The sequence below is a fragment of the Phalangium opilio genome, unplaced genomic scaffold (assembly GCF_054372755.1).
Source record: "Phalangium opilio isolate 3A_F unplaced genomic scaffold, DU_Popi_V2 ptg001421l_1, whole genome shotgun sequence".
Lineage (NCBI taxonomy): Eukaryota > Metazoa > Arthropoda > Arachnida > Opiliones > Phalangiidae > Phalangium > Phalangium opilio.
Genome location: NW_028324258.1, coordinates 1,495,431 through 1,503,936, shown reverse-complemented (window position 1 = coordinate 1,503,936; position 8,506 = coordinate 1,495,431). Strand labels below are relative to the sequence as shown.

The following is an 8,506-nucleotide window of genomic DNA, read 5'->3' as shown; positions in this document are numbered from 1 at the left end:
TTGGGCTTCCGTGGCGCAATGTTTAGAGCGTTCAGCTGTTAAACGAAAGGTTGGTGGTTCGAGCCCACCCGGGAGAGGTGTTGTAGGGTCTCAGACGTGACGTAAAACGTCAAGGTTTTTCCACAATACCTGACGAGCATTTAATTTTTGGGCTTCCGTGGCGCAATGATTAGCGCGTTCAGCTGTTAATCGAAAGGTTGAGGGTTCGAGCCCACCCGGGAGAGATGTTGTGGGGTCTCATACGTAGCGTAAAAAGTCAAAACTTTTCCACAATACGTGACAATCATTTAATTTCTGAGCTTCTGTGGCTCAATGGTTAGCGCGTTCGGCTGTTGACCAATAGGTTGGTGGTTCGAGCCCATCCGGGAGCGGAGTTGTGACGTTTCAGATGTGACGTAAAAAGCGAAGGTTTTTTCCACAATAGCTGACGACCATTTAATTTTTGGGCTTCCGTGGCGCAATGGTTAGCGCGTTCGGCTGTTAACCAATAGGTTAGTGGTTCGAGCCCTCCCCGGAGCGGTGTTGTGACGTCTCAGATGTAACGTAAAATGTCAGAGTTTTTCCACAATACCTGACGAGCATATAATTTTAGGGCTTCCGTGGCGCAATGGTTAGCGCGTTCAGCTGTAAATCGAAAGGTTGGTGGTTCGAGCCCACCCGGGAGAAGTGTTGTGGGGTCTCAGATGTAGTGCAAAAAGTCAAAACTTTTCGCCAATACCCGACAACCATTAAATTTCGGAGCTTCCGTGGCTCAATGGTTAGCGCGTTCGGCTGTTAACCAATAGGTTGGTGGTTCGAGCCCATCCGGGAGCGGTGTTGTCACGTCTCAGATGTAACGTAAAATGTCAGAGTTTTTCCACAATACATGACGAACCTTTAATTTTTGGGCCTCCGTGGCTCAATGGTTAGCGCGTTCGGCTGTTAACCAATAGGTTGATGGTTCGAGCCCTCCCGAGAGCGGTGTTGTGACGTCTCAGATGTAACGTAAAATGTCAGAGTTTTTCCACAATACCTGACGAGCATTTAGTTTTTGGGCTTCCGTGGCGCAATGGTTAGCGTGTTCGGCTGTTAACCAATAGGTTGGTGGTTCGAAACCACCCGGGAGCGGTGTTGTGGGATCTCAAATGTAACGTAGAAAGCCAAAGATTTTCCACAATACCTGACGACCATTTAATTTCTGAGCTTCCGTGGCTCAACGGTTAGCGCTTTCGGCTTTTAACCGAAATTTTGGTTTTTCGAGCCCATCCGGGAGCGTTTTGTGAGGTCTCAGATGTAACGTAAAAAGTCAGAGTTTTTCCACAATACCTGACGACCATTTAATATTTAGGCTTCCGTGGCGCAATGGTTAGCGCGTTCAGCTGTTATTCAAAAGACTGGTGGTTTGAGCCCTCCCGAGAGCGGTGTTGTGAGTTCTCAGATGTAGCGTAATTAGTCAAAACGTTTCTTCAATACCCGACAACCATTAAATTTCTGAGCTTCCGTGGCTCAATGGTTAGCGCGTTCGGCTGTTAACCAATAGGTTGGTGGTTCGAGCCCATCCGGGAGCGGTGTTGTCACGTCTCAGATGTAACGTAAAATGTCAGTGTTTTTCCACAATACCTGACGAACATTTAATTTTTGGGCTTCCGTGGCGCAATGGTTAGCGCGTTCAGCTGTTAATCGAAAGGTTGGTGGTTCTCGCCCACCAGGAAGAGGTGTTGTGGGGTCTCAGATGTAGCGTAAAAAGTCAAAACTTTTCCACAATACGTGTCAACCTTTTAATTTCGGAGCTTCCGTGGCTCAATGGTTAGCGCGTTCGGCTGTTAATCGAAAGGTTGGTGGTTCGAGAAAATCCGGGAGCGGTGTTGTGACGTCTCAGATGTAACGTAAAATGTCAGAGTTTTTCCACAATACCTGACGAGCATTTAGTTTTTGGGCTTCCGTGGTGCAATGGTTAGCGCGTTCGGCTGTTAACCAATAGGTTGGTGGTTCGAAACCACCCGGGAGCGGTGTTGTGGGATCTCAAATGTAAAGTAGAAAGCCAAAGATTTTCCACAATACCTGACGACCATTTAATTTCTGAGCTTCCGTGGCTCAACGGTTAGCGCTTTCGGCTTTTAACCGAAATTTTGGTTTTTCGAGCCCATCCGGGAGCGGTGTTGTGAGGTCTCAGATGTAGCGTGAAAAGTCAAACTTTTTCCATAATACGTGATAACCATTTATTTTCTGTTCTCTTTTGGCTCAATGGTTAGCGCGTTCGGCTGTTAACCAATAGGTTGGTGGTTCAAGCCCACCCGGGAGCGGTGTTTTTGGATCTCAAATGTCACGTAAATAGCCAAAGTTTTTCCACAATACCTGACGAAAATTTAATTTTTGGGCTTCAGTGGCTCAATGGTTAGCGCGTTCGGCTGTTAATCGAAAGGTTGGTGGTTCGAGCCCACCAGGAAGAGGTGTTGTGGGGTCTCAGATGTAACGTAAAATGTCAGAGTTTTTCCACAATACCTGACGAACATTTAATTTTTGGGCTTCCGTGGCGCAATGGTTAGCGCGTTCAGCTGTTAATCGAAAGGTTGGTGGTTCGAGCCCACCAGGAACGGTGTTGTGAGGTCTCAGATGTGAAGTAAAAAGTCAAAGTTTTACTTCAATACCTGACGAACATTTAATTTTTGGGCTTCCGTGGCTCAATGGTTAGCGCGTTCGGCTGTCAACCTATAGGTTGGTGGATCGAGCCCTCCCGGGAGCGGTGTTGTGACATCTCAGATGTAACGTAAAATGTCAGAGTTTTTCCACAATACCTGACGAGCATTTAATTTTTGGGCTTCCGTGGCGCAATGGTTAGCGCGTTCAGCTGTTAATCGAAAGGTTGGTGGTTCGAGCCCACCCGGGAGAGGTGTTGTGGGGTCTCAGATGTAGCGTAAAAAGTCAAACTTTTTCCATAATAAGTGATAACCATTTATTTTCTGAGCTTTCGTGGCTCAATGGTTAGCGCGTTCGGCTGTTAACCAATAGGTTGGTGGTTTGAGCCCACCCGGGAGCGGTGTTTTTGGATCTCAAATGTCACGTAAATTGCCAAAGTTTTTCCACAATACCTGACGACCAATAAATTTCTGAGCTTCCGTGGCTCAATGGTTAGCGCGTTCGGCTGTTAACCAATAGGTTGGTGGTTCGAGCCCATTCGGGAGCGGTGTTGTGACGTCTCAGATGTAACGTAAAATGTCAGAGTTTTTCCACAATAACTGACGAACATTTAATTTTCGGGCTTCCGTGGCTCAATGGTTAGCGCGTTCGGCTGTTAACCAATAGGTTGGTGGTTCGAGCCCTCCCGGGAGCGGTGTTGTGACGTCTCAGATGTAACGTAAAGTGTCAGTGTTTTTCCACAATACCTGACGAGCGTTTAATTTTTGGGCTTCCGTGGCGCAATGCTTAGCGCGTTCAGCTGTTAATCGAAAGGTTGGTGGTTCGAGCCCACCCGGGAGAGGTGTTGTGGGGCCTCAGATGTAGCGTAAAAAGTCAAAACTTTTCCACAATACGTGTCAACCTTTTAATTTCGGAGCTTCCGTGGCTCAATGGTTAGCGCGTTCGGCTGTTAATCGAAAGGTTGGTGGTTCGAGAAAATCCGGGAGCGGTGTTGTGACGTCTCAGATGTAACGTAAAATGTCAGAGTTTTTCCACAATACCTGACGAGCATTTAGTTTTTGGGCTTCCGTGGTGCAATGGTTAGCGCGTTCGGCTGTTAACCAATAGGTTGGTGGTTCGAAACCACCCGGGAGCGGTGTTGTGGGATCTCAAATGTAAAGTAGAAAGCCAAAGATTTTCCACAATACCTGACGACCATTTAATTTCTGAGCTTCCGTGGCTCAACGGTTAGCGCTTTCGGCTTTTAACCGAAATTTTGGTTTTTCGAGCCCATCCGGGAGCGGTGTTGTGAGGTCTCAGATGTAGCGTGAAAAGTCAAACTTTTTCCATAATACGTGATAACCATTTATTTTCTGTTCTCTTTTGGCTCAATGGTTAGCGCGTTCGGCTGTTAACCAATAGGTTGGTGGTTCAAGCCCACCCGGGAGCGGTGTTTTTGGATCTCAAATGTCACGTAAATAGCCAAAGTTTTTCCACAATACCTGACGAAAATTTAATTTTTGGGCTTCAGTGGCTCAATGGTTAGCGCGTTCGGCTGTTAATCGAAAGGTTGGTGGTTCGAGCCCACCAGGAAGAGGTGTTGTGGGGTCTCAGATGTAACGTAAAATGTCAGAGTTTTTCCACAATACCTGACGAACATTTAATTTTTGGGCTTCCGTGGCGCAATGGTTAGCGCGTTCAGCTGTTAATCGAAAGGTTGGTGGTTCGAGCCCACCAGGAACGGTGTTGTGAGGTCTCAGATGTGAAGTAAAAAGTCAAAGTTTTACTTCAATACCTGACGAACATTTAATTTTTGGGCTTCCGTGGCTCAATGGTTAGCGCGTTCGGCTGTCAACCTATAGGTTGGTGGATCGAGCCCTCCCGGGAGCGGTGTTGTGACATCTCAGATGTAACGTAAAATGTCAGAGTTTTTCCACAATACCTGACGAGCATTTAATTTTTGGGCTTCCGTGGCGCAATGGTTAGCGCGTTCAGCTGTTAATCGAAAGGTTGGTGGTTCGAGCCCACCCGGGAGAGGTGTTGTGGGGTCTCAGATGTAGCGTAAAAAGTCAAACTTTTTCCATAATAAGTGATAACCATTTATTTTCTGAGCTTTCGTGGCTCAATGGTTAGCGCGTTCGGCTGTTAACCAATAGGTTGGTGGTTTGAGCCCACCCGGGAGCGGTGTTTTTGGATCTCAAATGTCACGTAAATTGCCAAAGTTTTTCCACAATACCTGACGACCAATAAATTTCTGAGCTTCCGTGGCTCAATGGTTAGCGCGTTCGGCTGTTAACCAATAGGTTGGTGGTTCGAGCCCATTCGGGAGCGGTGTTGTGACGTCTCAGATGTAACGTAAAATGTCAGAGTTTTTCCACAATAACTGACGAACATTTAATTTTCGGGCTTCCGTGGCTCAATGGTTAGCGCGTTCGGCTGTTAACCAATAGGTTGGTGGTTCGAGCCCTCCCGGGAGCGGTGTTGTGACGTCTCAGATGTAACGTAAAGTGTCAGTGTTTTTCCACAATACCTGACGAGCGTTTAATTTTTGGGCTTCCGTGGCGCAATGCTTAGCGCGTTCAGCTGTTAATCGAAAGGTTGGTGGTTCGAGCCCACCCGGGAGAGGTGTTGTGGGGCCTCAGATGTAGCGTAAAAAGTCAAAACTTTTCCACAATACGTGACAACCATTTAATTTCTGAGCTTCCGTGGCTCAATGGTTAGCGCGTTCGGCTGTTAATCGAAAGGTTGGTTTTTCGAGCCCATCCGGGAGCGGTGTTTTGAGGTCTCAGATGTAGCGCGAAAAATCAAACTTTTTCCATAATACATGATAACCATTAATTTTCTGAGCTTTCGTGGCTCAATGGTTAGCGCGTTCGGCTGTTAACCAATAGGTTGGTGGTTCGAGCCCACCCGGGAGCGGTGTTTTTGGATCTCAAATGTCACGTAAATAGCCAAAGCTTTTCCACAATACCTGACGACCATTTAATTTTTGGGCGTCCGTGGCGAATGGTTAGCGCGTTCGGCTGTTAACCGAAAGGTTGGTGATTCGAGCCCATCCGGGAGCGGTGTTGTGAGGTCTCAGATGTGAAGTAAAAAGTCAAAGTTTTACTTCAATACCTGACGAAAATTTAATTTTTGGGCTTCCGTGGCGCAATGGTTAGCGCGTTCGGCTGTTAACCAATAGGTTGGTGGTTCCAGCCCATCCGGGAGCGGTGTTGTGACGTCTCAGATGTAACGTAAAATGTCAGAGTTTTTCCACAATACCTGACGAACATTTAATTTTTGGGCTTCCGTGGCTCAATGGTTAGCGCGTTCGGCTGTTAACCTATAGGTTGGTGGTTTGAGCCCTCCCGGGAGCGGTGTTGTGACGTCTCAGATGTAACGTAAAATGTCAGAGTTTTTCCACAATACCTGACGAGCATTTAATTTTTGGGCTTCCGTGGCGCAATGGTTAGCGCGTTCGGCTGTTAATCGAAAGGTTGGTGGTTCGAGCCCATCCGGGAGCGGTGTTGTGAGGTCTCAGATGTGAAGTAAAAATTCAAAGTTTTACCTCAATACCTGACGAAAATTTAATTTTTGGGCTTCAGTGGCGCAATGGTCAGCGCGTTCAGCTGTTAACCGAAAGGTTGGTGGTTCGAGCCCAAACGAGAGAGGTTTTGTGGTGTCTCAGATGTAGCGTGAAAAGTCGTAACTTTTCAAGAAAACCTGACAACCATTTAATTTCTGAGCTTCCGTGGCTCAATGGTTAGCGCGTTCGGCTGTTAACCAATAGGTTGGTGGTTCTAGCCCATCCGGGAGCTGTGTTGAGGTCTCAGATGTAACGTAAAATGTCAAAGTTTTACCTCAATACCTGACGAAAATTTAATTTTTGGGCTTCAGTGGCGCAATGGTCAGCGCGTTCAGCTGTTAACCGAAAGGTTGGTGGTTCGAGCCCAAACGAGAGAGGTTTTGTGGGGTGTCAGATTTAGCGTGAAAAGTCGTAACTTTTCAACAATACCTGACAACCATTTAAATTCTGAGCTTCCGTGGCTCAATGGTTAGCGCGTTCGGCTGTTAACCAATAGGTTGGTGGTTCGAGCCCATCCGGGAGCGGTGTTGTGAGGTCTCAAATGTAGCGTAAAAGGTCAAAACTTTTCCACAATACGTGACAACCATTTAATTTCTGAGCTTCCGTGGCTCAATGGTTAGCGCGTTCGGCTGTTAACCAATAGGTTGGTGGTTCGAGCCCATCCGGGAGCGGTGTTGTCACGTCTCAGATGTAGCGTGTAAAGTCACACTTTTACCACAATACCTGACGAACATTTAATTTTTGGGCGTCCGTGGCGCAATGGTTAGAGCGTTCGGCTGTTAACCGAAAGTTTGGTGGTTCGAGCCCACCCGGGAGAGGTGTTGTAGGGTCTCAGATGTAGCGTGAAAAGTCAAACTTTTTCCATAATACATGATAACCATTTATTTTCTGAGCTTCCGTGGCTCAATGGTTAGCCGGCTGTTAACCGAAAGGTTGGTGGTTCGAGCCCATCCGGGAGCGGTGTTGTGAGGTCTCAGATGTAGCGTGAAAAGTCAAACTTTTTCCATAATACATGATAACCATTTATTTCCTGAGCTTCTGTGGCTCAATGGTTAGCGCGTTCGGCTGTTAACCAATAGGTTGGTGGTTCGAGCCCACCCGGGAGAGGTGTTGTGGGGTCTCAGATGTAGCATAAAAAGTCAAAACTTTTCCACAATACCCGACAACCATTAAATTTCTGAGCTTCCGTGGCTCAATGGTTAGCGCGTTCGGCTGTTAACCATTAGGTTGGTGGTTCGAGCCCATCCGGGAGCGGTGTTGTGAGGTCTCAAATGTAGCGTAAAAGGTCAAAACTTTTCCACAATACGTGACAACCATTTAATTTCTGAGCTTCCGTGGCTCAATGGTTAGCGCATTCGGCTGTTAACAAATAGGTAGGTGGTTCGAGCCCATCCGTGAGCGGTGTTGTGACGTCTCAGAGCTGACGTCAAAATTCAAGGTTTTTCCACAATACCTGACGACCATTTAATTTTTGGGCTTGCGTGGCGCAATGGTTAGCGCGTTCAGCTGTTAATCGAAAGGTTGGTGGTTCGAACCCACCCGGGAGAGGTGTTGTACGGTCTCAGATGTAACGTAAAAAGTCATAACTTTTCCACAATACCTGACAACCATTTAATTTCAGAGCTTCCGTGGCTCAATGGTTAGCGCGTTCGGCTGTTAACAAATAGGTTGGTGGTTCGAGCCAATCCGGGAGCGGTGTTGTCACGTCTCAGATGTAGCGTGTAAAGTCACACTTTTTCCACAATACCTGACGAACATTTAATTTTTGGGCGTCCGTGGCGCAATGGTTAGAGCGTTCGGCTGTTAACCGAAAGTTTGGTGGTTCGAGCCCACCCGGGAGAGGTGTTGTAGGGTCTCAGATGTAGCGTGAAAAGTCAAACTTTTTCCATAATACATGATAACCATTTATTTTCTGAACTTCCGTGGCTCAATGGTTAGCCGGCTGTTAACCGAAAGGTTGGTGGTTCGAGCCCATCCGGGAGCGGTGTTGTGAGGTCTCAGATGTAGCGTGAAAAGTCAAACTTTTTCCATAATACATGATAACCATTTATTTCCTGAGCTTCTGTGGCTCAATGGTTAGCGCGTTCGGCTGTTAACCAAAAGGTTGGTGGTTCGAGCCCATCCGGGAGCGGTGTTGTGAGGTCTCAAATGTAGCGTAAAAGGTCAAAACTTTTCCACAATACGTGACAACCATTTAATTTCTGAGCTTCCGTGGCTCAATGGTTAGCGCGTTCGGCTGTTAACCAATAGGTTGGTGGTTCGAGCCCATCCGGGAGCGGTGTTGTCACGTCTCAGATGTAGCGTGTAAAGTCACACTTTTTCCACATTACCTGACGAACATTT

At 47.1% G+C, this 8,506-nt stretch overlaps 1 non-coding gene across 1 annotated transcript; it reads left to right on the top strand.

The window, feature by feature from the left end:
- Positions 1–593: 593 nt before the first annotated feature.
- TRNAY-GUA (transfer RNA tyrosine (anticodon GUA)) lies at positions 594–666 on the top strand. Its single transcript has one exon. It is a non-coding gene; the product is annotated as a tRNA-Tyr (tRNA).
- The last annotated feature ends 7,840 nt before the right edge of the window (positions 667–8,506 follow it).